We start from the raw sequence: 14,898 nt of genomic DNA, 5'->3' as shown, positions 1-14,898 counted from the left end.
CCAGCAAGCTCAGCTTATTATTTTAACTGTGCTCTCTTGTGAGACTGAACACTCTTTTGGGTTGAAAAAGATTTGCAAACAAGTAATTGATTTGGAGCGGATCCCAAGGAAACATTGGCAGCGAAGTTGGGAAGAGAGACAGGGCAGGGAAGGTGCCCCATGTGGGGTCCATTACCAAGCAGGTAACCACTGCAAGACTGCATAGAACACATTCCTCAGCGTCATTCCACTCCAAAGGTGAGGGAGCTGGGATCTTTATCCATCACCTCCCTGTCGGTTATTGGTTGGGGGCTGCTTGTGGGAGCACTAACTCTTTGACACGGTCATCTTGCCCTGTGCATGGTCTTAGCACGCTCCCGCAGTGAGAAAAATAGCCTTGAGCAGAGGGCCACAGTTTTTCATAGTAAGTGGCAGAAGGGATGGGTAGAACACCAAGCATATCTGCTCAGCTTTTTGAGTGTAGATTGCCAGGGAAAGTTTTATGTCTGCCAATATTTTCCAGTCAAGTTCTAACGTATTGTGTAGTCTACCAGAGCCATTAAAATACAAGTTGCTATTTGCTAGGATTTCACTTTCCACAGCAAGAAACGTATAAACCATGTAAATATTCCATTGAATGCCACACTTTTAAAAAATATGTTTTTATTGATTTTAGAGAGAGAGAAAAGGAGGAGAGAGAGGGAGAGAAACATCCATCGCTGCCTCCTTCATGCCACCTATGGGGATCAAGCCTGACACCCAGGCATGTGTCCTGACCAGGAATTGAACCTGCAACCTTTTTGGTGCATGGGATGACACCCAACCAACTGAGCCACACCAGCCAGGGTGAATCTCAGACTTTTTATTGAAAATTTTCCTTTGTTTTGGAACAGTGAACATTATTCCAGGGACCAGAGCTTCTGGAGGTGGGGCTTTATCATTAGAAACCCATCTAGTGTAGCATCCTGCAGCCTAAAGAAATGTCAGCTGAGGAGGAGTGCTGCTAACCCAGAAGGCCTCACAAGGTCTGAATTTATTGGTAGGATCACCATACATCTGGTGTCTGGTTATGCAGGTCCAGAAATTGGGTTATAATGTCTGCTTGTGGTTTTCAAGCTTAGGATAACTAGCCGATGCCAAACAACCCAATTAATAAAAGACTTTATAAAGTCAGGCAGAGTCAGAGCAATGGGGATTGACAGTTCTTGAATAATGCTGCCCACTTTCCAGCAGTTTTTCTTTCTAAGTAACCACTGAAGTTGTGAGTGACAGGTTCACTGTTTTTTTCTCTTGGAAGTCTCAGATAATATACCTCGTTTCATTGTGCCCCTTTATTGCACTTCACAAATTGAATGCAAGACCCTTCACCAGCAAAAAGATTATGACTCACTTTATTGTGGTGATCTGGAACCAAAGCCACACTATCTCCGAGGTATGCCTGTATTGGCAAAGTCTTACTATCTAATTTGCCTTTTAACCAATCACCCAAGTCACCTTTATTTAGAATAGAAAAGGCATAATATAATAAAGTCTATTGAATCATTCTCATTTCAGCAATTCCTTTCTGAGAATACACCTGAGTCTCTTAATAGAGTCTTAGAAAGCCCACTATTTATCGCAATTACTGAATTTATTCCCTGCCTCCTAGGACAGCCTTCTTCCTCAGACCCCAAAGTCCAGTGATCTTTATGGGCCTTCGAGAAAGCAGAAAATATTGAAGGGTGATCACGAAAGGGTAGTTAAGGGAATGACCAGGCAGAAACACGAGTTCCTTCAATGTGGATAAAGGACTGAGGACTATGCAGTTGGCTCTCCTTGTTAAAGGGGCAAGTTTCCTTTGCTTCAAGTTCCCAGGGACTCATAATGCAGCCTAAGCAGATAAAAGTTCCTGATAGATCCTTCGAGAAGCTCCCTTTGCCATTTTCAAGGTTGATTTTTACAAAATTACTTCCCTAATAGGTTGATTACTGGTCATAATTCTTAACCCCTGTCTATATCCATTCCCTGTGTCCTTCTCTAACTCTCAGCTCAGCCATGTGCGTTGCTTTGGACAATAGGATAATAACAAAAATGTCACAATTAGAGGCTTGAAACTCTTGTGCAATTGGGCTTGCTCACTCCTGTCCTTTGTCATTACCATAAGAAGGACATGCCCAAGCCAATCTGATAGTCCTAGGAGGAGGACGAGAAAAATGGACCAAAGCCAAGATACCCCTGTCATCCAAGCCAAAACCACTCTAGATCAGTCAATAGCTCATAAAATCTTAGACAGGTAAGAAATACCAGCCAAGATCAACCACGCCCAACCCAGATCAGATGAACCCCGTAAACTCATGAGCTGAATTAATGTTCACGGGTGTATGCCTCTGAAATTTTGTGGTTGATTGCTGTGCAGCATTTTAGTGGCATTGATAATCGACACACCATCTTCCCACTTCCTCTGGAGACTCCATTTATGTTCCTGCCTGTTCACCAGCTGCAAGTAACCAGTTACAAGCCCAGTACATTTTTAAGTGCTTCCTGTAATGCTAGATGAATCAAAAGTCAATTTCTCAAGTCAATTTCTGTTGACCTGGCTGTTTTCAGGCTAGCCTGGTGCTTTTCCTGTGGATATTTTGTTAATTCTAAACACCCTAATTTCCTCTATGGAGAGAAACTTTGGGTTTTCCTTCCTTGCTACCACTACCCAGACTCTTGGAGCTTTTTATTCTATCCGCCTATAACTCTGAAAGACCATTTTTCCTGCCTTCTTGTCATCTACATTCTACTCCTTGGTGGGAAAAGCATTCCCTGTAAAGCCAGTCACCTTGTGGGAACAAAAATATCTTCATCATGTAGACATCAGGCTTGTCTGAGATCATAGGATGAGCCAAAAAGAGAATCACAGGCTCAAAGAATTTTAGAACCAGAAGAACCTATATATATAAAAGGCTAATATGCAAAGTGTCCCCTCCGGAGTTGGACTGCTCCCTATGATGTGTGCTGACCACCAGGGAACAAAGGAAGGCCCCGGCCAGCAGCTGGGAGCCAGGGAAGGAAGGCCTGAGGGACCCTACCTGTGCACAATTTCGTGCAGCGGGTCTCTAGTGTTAGATATAAACCATTGGCTACAGTGTATGGTTTTGTGCAACTGAGGAGATGAGTCTTCAAGATTTGTTATTTCCAGATCCTTGGGACCATAAGCAGACACCCTTTCTGTTTCAGCTACTCATTGCTATGCTATCCAAATCTAGTGGCTAACTACAACAGATATTTTGTTTATTTGTTCACAACTTTGCAATTTGGGTAAGGTTTGGCTAGGACAGTTCATGATCTACAGGGCTGACAGGTTTGACTGGGGCTGGAGGATGACATTTGCAAGATGGCTCACTCCTATGGCTGGCAAATTGGTGTTGGCTGTTGGCTTGGGTGAACTGAGGCCGTTAGCCATGGGTCTTATTTCTTTTCAGTGTGGCCTCTCCCCAGGGCTAGATTAGACTTCTCACAGAGTGACAGTTTCTGGATAGCCAAACTCCTTACATGGCGGTTGGCTTCCTCCAGGGTGCAAAAATGAAAGCTTCCAGACCATACTAGGAACTGTGGCTCATTGAGAACCACCATTTAAAAAAATTTAGCCCACTATCCTTCCAGCTTTTATTTAAAATTTGAGCTTCCACTGTCCTTTCTAGCCAGCAAATGTTGGGGTTAGATGAACACTGTCTAGGAGTCAACTTTTTACCTAGCTTGACTATAAATTATCTTCGGGGACTTGAAGAAGTCACTGAATTCTGTAAAGTTTATCTGTTTGTTTGTTTTTGGTTTAGATGAATTATAATGTAGCCTCTGGCTCTAAATACAGAGTCCTAGGTCTTTGTAGGTCTTTAGTTCCTAACTGAGGCTTTTTATTCTCCTTCAAGAGCCTTTCCTATTATCTGAACTGGTTTATCTTGATCTCCAGCTACCAGGGGAAAAACCAAGTCATTTATTTGCTTTCTATGCTCTGCTTTCTCTAAGTCCGTCTTCTGATTTGCCTACTGGACTTGCTTCTTATGAGCTGGATGACCTTGAGCCAGCTACACAACTTGACTGAGTCTAGGACCCTAGACTCTAGGTGAAATGGGGATGAGAATTCCAACCTAGTGGGCTGTAATAAGGATTCAATGGGCAAAACATGAAACTGCTTTGCAGAATGGTATTCAGGTGTAATGGCATCTTACAGCCATTCCAATGACACCAGAAGCATCATGGCAGAGTCAGGTGAGTGTTTCCACCCTCAGTTTTGGTAATCACCAGTCACTAACCAGCTCTGGTTCTTATTTTTTCCTCTTTATAAGGAGGAAATACATCTATTAGTCACATTTTGCTCTCAAAACTTCCTATGATTCTAGAATTTTCTTGCCAGTAACTCTTTACAATTATGTAAAATTATTTAACCCAGATTTACAGAAGGCAATTCATGACCAGGGATGGGATGGGGTGGGGGGTGAGGGGGTGCGGCAGAATTATACAAAGGCAAAGCAAGTGAGGGGCTTTTCTTAATACTTTCTGGAAGTTAAAAATAAAACAACTTCAGCCCTAGCTGGTTTGGCTCAGTGGATAGAGCGTCTGCCTGCAGACTGAAGCATCCCAGGTTCGATTCCAGCCAAAGGCACATGCCCGGGTTGCAAGCTCGATCCCCAGTAGAGGGCGTGCAGGAGGCAGCGGATCAATGATTCTCACTCATCATTGATGTTTCTATCTCTCCCTCTCCCTTCCTCTTCGAAATCAATAAAAATATATTTAAAAATAAATAAATAAACAAAAAAGCTTCATATTTATTTTGTAATGTGTCCTCTTTAGATAGTTTATTCCTAACCAGATAGTGAGCTCCTTGGGAACAGGAATTTTGTCTTTTTTATCTCTGTCTATTCAGTGACTAGGAAAAGTGCCTGGCAAAAGGAATCCCAATAAATGCTTATTGAATGAAGAAATGAAAAAGAAAATGTTAGGGCTGTGAAAAGACTCAATGAAATAAATTTATTATTTTGATTTTTTAAATGAACATTTAAGCGACAGAGAAAAATGTCAATTGGCATCTTCTGGATAGATTATCAAAGCCAAACTTTTTAGTCTCTGAGGTTTCACTTTGTTGTTTTTTATGACTGTAATAGCTTAAATTACTAATTTGATTTATAACCATCTGAATTATTACTTTAACTTTGGAAAGGACCCATAAACTATTTCTGGGTTTGGTCTTATGATAACCAGATAAAGTAAAATATGCCCTGAAACAAACTGCTGAGTCACACATTTAGACCCATGAGCCCTTGGGACAGCATTTTTAATCCAGTATCATTTGAGGTCCAGAAAGCAGCAGATATTCACCTGGTATGATGGAGGCATCAGGCAAAATACCCCTCTTTGCCAAGGAGTGTATAACGAGTGAGGACTAAAGGATTCTGGGACATTGCTTCTACCTATTCTGATTGTGTCCAGTGTGGACTTATATAACCATAGGAAACCTCAGCTGCATAAACTCCTCCTATTCATCACAGTTAGCAATCAAGTGTGCACACAAATGGACAATTTTAGCCAGCAGAAATGATCTTATTCAATTTTCTGGGAATAGGTGAGAAGAGAAAAACAAAATAATACTCACTGAGCATTTTTGTACCAAGCATTGTGGCTCAATTCTTTTTATGCTTATTTACTCCTTAGAATAAATAGTTGAATGCAAGTTTATCTCCATTTTATAGATGAGGAAAACTGAGGCTTGGAGAACTGAGTCATTTAAGATTACACAGCTAGTACGGGGAAGGACTAGGAATCGGAGCCTTTGCTTTTTAAAAAAAATTTATTTTTATTGATTTCAGAGAAGAAGGGAGAGGAAGAGAGAGCTAGAATTATCAATGATAAGAGGTAATCATTGATTGGCTGCCTCCTGCACGTTGGACCGAGCCCACAATCCAGGCATGTGCCCTTGACCAGAATCGAACCTGGGACCCTTTCGGTCTGCAGGCCGAGGCTCTATCCACTGAGGCAAACTGGCTACGGCAGAGCCTTTGCTTTTGCTGACATGCTAAAAGATCTTTCTCCTGAGGACAGGCACAATGACCTTAACTGATAAGAAAATTTGTCGAATTTTCCCATATACTAAAATTAGCATAATACTCATGACAATTATGATGAATATTCAGGCATATTTTAGTCAATTTGAAAAAAAAATCTAATCCTTCCAAACTGAAAAACTCTGGTGAATGAAAAACCTTACCTAATAATAGAGAAACATGTAAATTAACCATCCCTTCGCTACACCCACCAGCCAATCAGGAGAGTATGCAATTTAACCCAACAAAGATGGCGGTTAATTTGCATACATAGGGGCGAAGCAGCGGAGCGAAGACTGAGGCTCCCTCTGGAGTTGCGCAGATTGAAGGCTCCAGCCAGAGCGAAGGCCTGGGTCCTGGGTGCCGGAGGAAAACCAGTGCTGGCAGCCAGGGGAAGGGGAGGCCTATTGCACGAATCTCTTCATGCAACAGGCCTCTAGTCCTATATAATAAAAGGCTAATATGCAAATTGACTGAATGGTGGAACGACAGGTCGCTATGATGTGCACTGGCCACCAGGGGGCAGACACACAACGCAGGAGCTGACCCCTGTTGGTCAGTGTGCTCCCACAGGGGAAGTGCCAATAAGCCAGAAGTCGGGCTCACAGCTGGTGAGTGCAGCGGCAGTGGTGGGAGCCGCTCCTGCCTCCGTGGTTGTCCACACTAAGGATGTCTGACTGATGGCTTAGGCCCACTCCACATAGGGAGAGGGTGCAGGCCAGACTGAGGGGCACTCCCTCCCCCTGAGTGAATGATTTTCATGCACTAGGCCTCTAGTTAGGAAATAAAATATAACACTTAGGTTTTCTGGAAACTACAGAGCTTGCAGATTTAAAGATCTAGAATGATACCAACTATGAAAGTTAAAAGGTAAGCAAATTGTCTCTAATGGCAATGACTGAGTTTTGAGGAAGAAGTAGTTGAAATTAAATGGGGAAAGCCTACTAGACATTTTTTCTTCATTGCTAGTAGCAGCACCAATTTAGGAGGAAATGAAGGGGGCCAGAGTTGTGGGGGAGATAAATTATGGTTTCATAAACAATGAATAATCTGTTTAAGATGAGAAAGCCTAAAAGATTTCTAAGAAAAGAAGGGTAGAATTAAAAAATTTGGGAACATACTACATAGTTAAATTGTAAACATCCTACTTAACAACATTGCCAAAATATGCTGACTGAGATCTTAATAAAGAAGCAAATGAATGAGTTCATCCATTCAATAAGTATTGAATACATGCTCATCCTGGCCCTGTCTGGGCACAAGCCTGCAATGAAAAATTGTAGAATTATTTGATAAATATGTACCATAAATGATAATAGAAATTTCAGTTTTCACATAGGCCTTTGAAAGACCAATTTTCAGTACAATAATTAAAAAAAAAAAGAATTGGAAAGTGCAAAACTATGATCATCACAATTTTTAAAAAATGTATTTTTATTGATTTTAAAAACGGAGCAGGAGAGAGAGATAGAAACATCAATGATGAGAGAGAATCATTGATCAACTGGCTCCTGCATGCCCCCCATTGGGGATTGAGCCTACAACTCAGGCATGTGTCCTGACCGGGAATCGAACCTTGACCTCCTGGTTTATAGGTTGATGCTCAACCACTGAGCCGTACCTGCAAGGCATGATCATCACAATTTAACTGTAATAGTTGTTCAGTAAGTATTTGTTGGTTTGAATTTATGTAAATAGTATATCAAAAAATCTAAAATTATGCTCCAGACAACATCAGGAATTGATGAGTGTTTCTGTTTATTCTTTGTGCCTTCTTGGTTTCTCATTTTATTTTCCTTACTTTGTTGTGGTTACTTGGTCACTGTCTTCCTGAACAATCAAATTCAATTTGTGTCACCAGGAAAACATTCTGCTTTTCTGGTAAAGGATGAAGAGAGGGAATTATAAAGCTCTAAAGCCCTGCATTTCCCCTAATTAGGATCTTGAAACACATACCCAATTCAGATCAGGTTCCTCTTTTATCACCGAGTAAGGGTCTTAGCTACCGGAGGGTTCTTAAAATCTTTTTTTTTTTTAAAGTCTACCTGAAATCATCAAAGGTACAAGAAATGTTTTCTACTTGAAATATTCCCCTTAAAAATTATTTTAAATGTCATTATGGATTCCTGAATTTTTATTTATTCAAAGTGTTGTAATCAATAATAATCATTATTCTTTCTGATGATCCAATTATCTCACATTTGGTCATAAGAAGCCCCTTTAAGCTAGCTCCTGTGTTTTAGAGACTTTCCCATTGACCTTTGGGCACAGTATTATACTCATTCTATATTTTCCAGCAGAACAGGGTGTCCAGAAATAGATACAAACACATGCTTACTTGATAATTGACCAAGGTATCAAGTTAATTCAATGGGGGAAAGAAAAGTCTTTTTATAAATAACACAGGAACTACATATCTCTATGGAAAAGAATGAACCTTGACCTGTGCATGTATTTTTTTGGTTGCTGTTAACCTTTACCGCAGGATATTTTTTCCATTCATTCTTTAGAGAGAGTGAATAGGGAGAGGAGGAGGGGGAGAGAGACACACAGGGATTGGTTGCCTCCCACACATGCCCTGATTGTGGCTGGTTTGACTTTTGCACCATTTAAATGTTGTAACCCAGGCCCTAGCTGGTTTGGCTCAGTGAATAGAGCAGTGGCCTGTGGACTGAACGGTCCTGGGTTCGATTCCGGTCAAGGGCACATGCCTGGGTGGTGGGCTCAATCCCCAGTAGGGGGCATGCAGGAGGCATCCAATCAATGATTCTCTCTAATCATTGATGTTTTAATCTCTCTCTCCCTCTTCCTTCCTCTCTGAAATCAATAAAAATATATTAAAAAAAAAAAAAAGTTACATCCCAGGTACATGCCCTTAACGAGGAATTGAACCCCAGACCCTTTGGTTTGCGGACTGACATTCCAACCACTGAGCACACTGGCCAGGGCCTGTTTATATATTTTAAATCACGAGTTTAAATTGGTACTTCTAGGTAAAATTTAATTTTATAGTTTTTATTCAATTTTCTTGAGTTTGATATTTGTGTGTCTCTTTTCTTTTACAATGAAAATCTTAGTCCTAAATAACAGTTGATATTTCTTTACAGATCTTTTTTCCCTTAGAATATCCCTCTATGAGGTACAATCAGAATACTATCTTTTAAAGTCACTTGAAATAATTATTTTATCTATAGAGTTATGTTACCAATTAGATATATGGTTGGGTTCATTTGTTTATTCTGTGTATCTGTTTACTTTCAGTTATCAGGTTTTTTCTTTTAATTTAAATTTTGAATATGTAAAACATTTAAATGGTGCAAAAGTAAAAACTATAAAAAGCTATAGTTTTGGGGAGGACCCTTTGCCATCTCTTATCTGTTCCATTCTGTTCTCCATCCCACTTAGGTAGGCATTGATAGCTCTTTCTTTCTTTCTTTAAAAATATATTTTATTGATTTTTTATAGAGAGGAAGGGAGAGGGATAGAAAGTTAGAAACATCGATCAGCTGTCTCCTGCACAACCCCCCCACTGGGGATGTGCCCGCAACCAAGGTACATGCCCTTGACCAGAATCAAACCTGGGACCCTTCAGTACGCAGGCCAACACTCTATCCACTGAGCCAAACTGGTTAGGGCAGTTCTTGATTTATTATTCCAATGTTTCTTTTTGGAAAAAAAAATAAGCAAGCAAATTTGTATTTTATGTTCTGTCCATTGCTTTTATACTTAACAATGTATAGGTCAAATGAGGAAGCAAGACATTTTCTCATTCTTTCAATGGTTGCATAGTACTACCACTTTTAGATGTGTACGCATGCACCATATCCAATCAGATCCCACCAGGAGTGGGGAACCTTTTTACCTGCCAAAGGCCATTTGGATATTTATAACATCATTCTCAGGCCATACAAAATTATCAACTTAACAATTAGCCTATTAAATTTGGTCAAACATTTAATTAACTCACCCCTAATGCCTTGGCAGGGCCAGACCAAATGATTTCATGGGCTGGATGTTCCCCACCCCTGCATTAGACAATCACACTGGGTTCTTTCCAATATCTGGCAGTATTCATTTTCTAGGGCTGCTGCAACAAATGACCACAAACTAAGTTGCTTAAACCAACAGAATTTTATTTTCTCACAGTTCTGGGATTCAGAAATCTGCAATCAAGATGTTTTCAGAGTTGATCTCCCTCTGAAACCCCCCAGGGAGATTCTTCCTTGCTTCTTCCAGCTTCTGGTGGCTGCAAAGGTCACTTGGATTGTGGCCACGTGACTCCAATCTCTGCCTCTCTTTTCACGTGATCTTTTCTGTGTCTTCTTCTGTTTCTTATAAGAATACTCATTCCATTTAGGGGCTCCCCCGATAATCCGAGAGGATTTCCCTAAAAATCCCTAATTTAGTTACATCTGCAAAGAGGCTTATTCCAAAACTCACACTCACAGGTTTTGGGATTAGAACATTGATATATCAGTTTAACCCACTACATTCTTGTTTACAATTAGTGCTGGAAGGAATAACCTTCCACATGTGGTATCATATTTGTGGAGGTATGTCTTCAGAACAGATTCTTTCAAGTAGGATTTCTATGTCAAAAGACAAGGAATATGTAATTTTGCCCAATCCTCTCCATAGGAGTTGTACTATTTTATACTCCTACTAGAGGCCTGATGCATTAAATTCATGCAAGAGTAGGCCTTCCTTCCCCTGGCTGCTGGCACCAGCTTCCCTCTGTCACCCAGGACCCGGGACCTGGGCTTCCCTCCTCCAGCCGCCGGCTTTGTCCAGAAGGATGTCTAGTCTAATTAGCATGTTATGCTTTTATTATTATAGACCAGCTATGTTTTTGTATATCTCTGTTGTCAAAACTTTTTTTTTCTTCTAATCCAAACGGTATTTCAAGTAGTTTTTAGTTACATCACAAATTTTTAACTCTTGATTACATTATCTTTATGGATTAAAGTGGGACATTTACTCAATAGCACTTATGTGTCTGCAAATTACTGACACTCTGAACCTCCAGTGATAAATAATTATAGAGAAGTGATGCCCTCAAGGAGTCCACAGTCCAGCAGGAATGATTTTGCAGAGCAATAAAAAATGAGAAGTATTTTTATGTTATATGGAATACACATGTGAGCGAAAAAGCATCAAAATAATTTATGTTTCCAAGAAGTGGGATCCTGGGTCAAACTGCAGTTCCATATTTAATTTTTTGAGGAATCTCCATACTGTTTTCCACAGTGGCGGCACCAGGCTGCATTCCCATCAGCAGTGCACTAGGGATTTTTTCCTATATCCTTGCCATGTTGTTTGCTGATTTACTGATGGTAGCCATTCTGACAGGCATGAGGTGATACCTCATTGTAGTTTTATTTTGCATCTCTCTGACGATTAGTGACATTGAGCATTTTTTCATATGTCTCTTGGTCGTCTATATGTCCTCTTTTTAGAAGTATCTACTAAAGGCCTTTGCCCATTTTTTTAAATTGGATCGTTTATGTTTTGTTGAGTTGTATGAACTCTTTATATATTTTGAAAAGTAACCACTTTCAGATGTATCACTGGCAAATATATTCTCCCTTACAGTGGGTTCCTTTTTCATTTTGAAGATGGTTTCTTTTGCTGTGCAGAGGCTTTTTAGTTTGATTTAATGCCATTTGTTTACTCTTTTCTTTGTTTCTCTTGCCCTAAAAGGTGTATTTGCAAAAATATTGCTACGTGAGATGTCTGAGATTTTACTGACCATGTCTTTTTCTAGGATTTTTATGGTTTTGCAATTTACATTTAAGTATTTTATTCATTTTTGGCAGCCTAGATTCATTGTTTGCCAATGTTCCCAACACCATTTATTGAAGAGACTATCTTTACTCCATCATATATTCTTGTCAAATATTAAATATACTAAGCAAAATAAGCCAGTCAGAGAAAGACAAATATCACAGGATCTCACTTATATGTGGAATCTAATAAACAAAATAAACTGACAAACAAAATAGGTCCAGAGACATGAAGCATGGAACAGACTGACAGACATCAGAGGGAAGGGTGGGCAGGAAGAAGTTAAGCAAAGAACTTATATGCCTACTAGGGGCCCGGTGCATGAAATTCATGCACTGGGTGGGGAGGATCCCTCAGCCTGGACTGCGTCCTCTCACAGTCTGGGAGCCCCGCGATGGATCGCCCCTATAGAGGGAGGCCCTGTCCACCCGCCGCAGCACCGCCGTGCGGGAGCCTGGGCCTCCCTCTTCGGGGTAATTGTGGAACCCCCGATTGATCAATCCCTCTGCAGGGCGATCATGGGGCAATAGCCGGGCCCTCGACCACTCGCATTGCACCCGCCATGGCTGGCTTGGTGCCAGTGGGTGTTATAGTGTGGTCGCCCGGAAAGTTGTCTGGACGGTTGTTCTGCTGTTTGGCCAATTTGGCCAATTTGCATATTATGCTTTTATTATTATAGACTAGAGGCCCGATGCATGAAATTGGTGCAAGGGGCTTGACCCTTGCAGCTCTGCTTGCCTTGGCTGGCCCTCACAGCCCCTTGCAGCCTTGGTCGGTCCTCACAGCCCTGGCTTTGTCCGAAGGTTGCTCAGATGGTTGTCCGGAATGTCGTCTGGATGGTCGTTCTGCTATTTTGTCTAATTAGCATATTAGCTCTTTATTATATAGGATATGCATAGTGCATGGACACAGGCCATAGTGTGGTGAAGGCCTGGGTTGGGTTGGAAACCAGGTGGAGGGGGCAAAGGAGGGGAAGTGGGGGACATCTGTACTAGTAATACTCTCAACAACAATAATAAATTAAAAAATTATAATTTATGGTTCTTAAATTTTTAGAGAAGACTGGAATCTACATTTTCATCGGTAAGTAGAGGCTAGGTAGGATGGAAGAGGTGAGTCTATATGCACAAATGCCTGTTTCTGGTACTACAAAGATTTTTTTTTCTTTCCAATTACAGTTTACATTCAGTATTATTTTGTATTAATTTCAGGTGTATAGCATAGTGGTTAGAAAATCATATACTTTACAAAGTACTCCCCCTGATATATCCAGTACCCACCTGGCAGCATACTTAGTTATTACAATATTATTGACAATATTTCCATTGACTATTTTGTAACTACCAATCTGTATTTTTCAATCCCTTCACCTTTTTCACCCAGTCCCCCAATCCTCCTCTCCCCTGGCAACCATCAGTCTGTCCTCTGTATCTATGAGTCTATTTCTATTTTGTTTGTTCACTTATATTATTCTATAGATTCCACATATAAGTGAAATCATATGAGGTACTATCAAGTTTTGACAATGTCACATGCTCACTGTGGGACTGCCATTTACCTGTTCATTTATCTAGTAATTTTGCCCCTCAACTACAGTGTAATCTTTGGAGGTCAGGAGGTTGCATTTTTCTTTTATCCCCAAGGTTTAGACTTATGCTTAATGCATAGTAGGTGCTCAATAAATGTTTGTATGTGATGACGGGTTATTTTGTGACAGAAAAATTGAATTGCCTAAGACAAGTGCATCCTATTTTTGTCAAATCAATGTAATAAAAAGTATATTTTTAAAGGAGCCTGGCAATGACTGTTGTGATTTACTATGTGTAATCAAGCACAGGCTATGTTGCTCTAACAAAGATACCCAAAATGCCTTGTTTTCAGAGAGAAGTTTTTTTCTCTCTCTCTTGTAATAGTCTTGGAGGGTTTGTGAACTTGATGGAGGCCCAAACTTATAGAGACCTTCTGACATCATCCTAAGTATGGGGCTTCCATCTCTGGATCTGAGACTCATCCATTTTACTGGGTTTATTAATTGTCCATTCTTTTGCATTGCTGAGTAATATTTCTGCAGGATGAATATACTCTAGTTCTATCAGTTCTATTTTCACAACTCCAAAAATAGAGGCAACTCTAAAAATATAACAATTATGAGTTATATTTTGCATGTCTAGATAAAATGTTGGACCATTCTGGCTTTTTATTTCCTTTTATTTAATGAGCTTTTTTTGGCCAAAATTCTGTGCTCAGTAATGGACACAGAGCTGTGTAAATCCCTGGCTTTTCCTCCAATTTACTGAATGAAAAAAGACAGTTGTGTTGTCCTAATCTGATGGAAACCACGTCTTTTTAAACAGCCAAGGATCCAGATGCAGTAGGATCTCTTGTAAGACCATCTTCCTTCTCAGTCTTACCCCATGTTACAGGTACCTGACCTTAAAGGCATACGGCCGAGCATCAGGTCTCTCAGGTTCTATTTCTGGTTATACCGAATTGCTAATAGGGCTTTGCACAACACAGAGAACATGCCCTTCATACAAAGCAAGAAGATCCCGTGGAGCCCTCTAAGTGAGGGAGTCGCACACTCCAAGTGAGATTGGGTCTCAGAAACCAAGGGTCTCTTCATCCAGAGCCTGGGCATGCCCTTCCCTCCTGCCAAAGCCGTGCATTTTAGTGAGAAATTGGAGCTCCGATTTTTGGTAAGGTCAAAGGGATTTCCATGGGTCCCTGGCTCCTTGGTGTGATTTCTGAAGCTAGAACTTAAAATGGTTTGCATTTTAAAAGCCCTGAAACTTTTCTTACTGAGATGTTTCTGTGGTTCACGATGCAGTAGCGGGAACTGCGGTAGGCACACAGAGTGAAAGGAAGGCAGCCCTGGGCCTCCCGAGGTTGAAGGAGGAAGGCTACTGCCCAACAGCCCAGACTGGAAAGGCGATCGCAGTGCCTCGCCTCCTGCATAAAACTACACTTCCCAGGTGGACTTGCGGCCCACGGAGGGGTAGGAAGGGAGAACGCGCTTAGAGCCGGCCCACTGACTCCCATCGTGCCAAAGTCACTCCAGTCTAATTGGAGG

The sequence above is a fragment of the Myotis myotis genome, unplaced genomic scaffold (assembly GCF_014108235.1).
Source record: "Myotis myotis isolate mMyoMyo1 unplaced genomic scaffold, mMyoMyo1.p scaffold_m19_p_9, whole genome shotgun sequence".
In the NCBI taxonomy this organism is placed as follows: Eukaryota; Metazoa; Chordata; class Mammalia; order Chiroptera; family Vespertilionidae; genus Myotis; species Myotis myotis.
Note: the sequence above shows the minus strand (reverse complement) of the source record.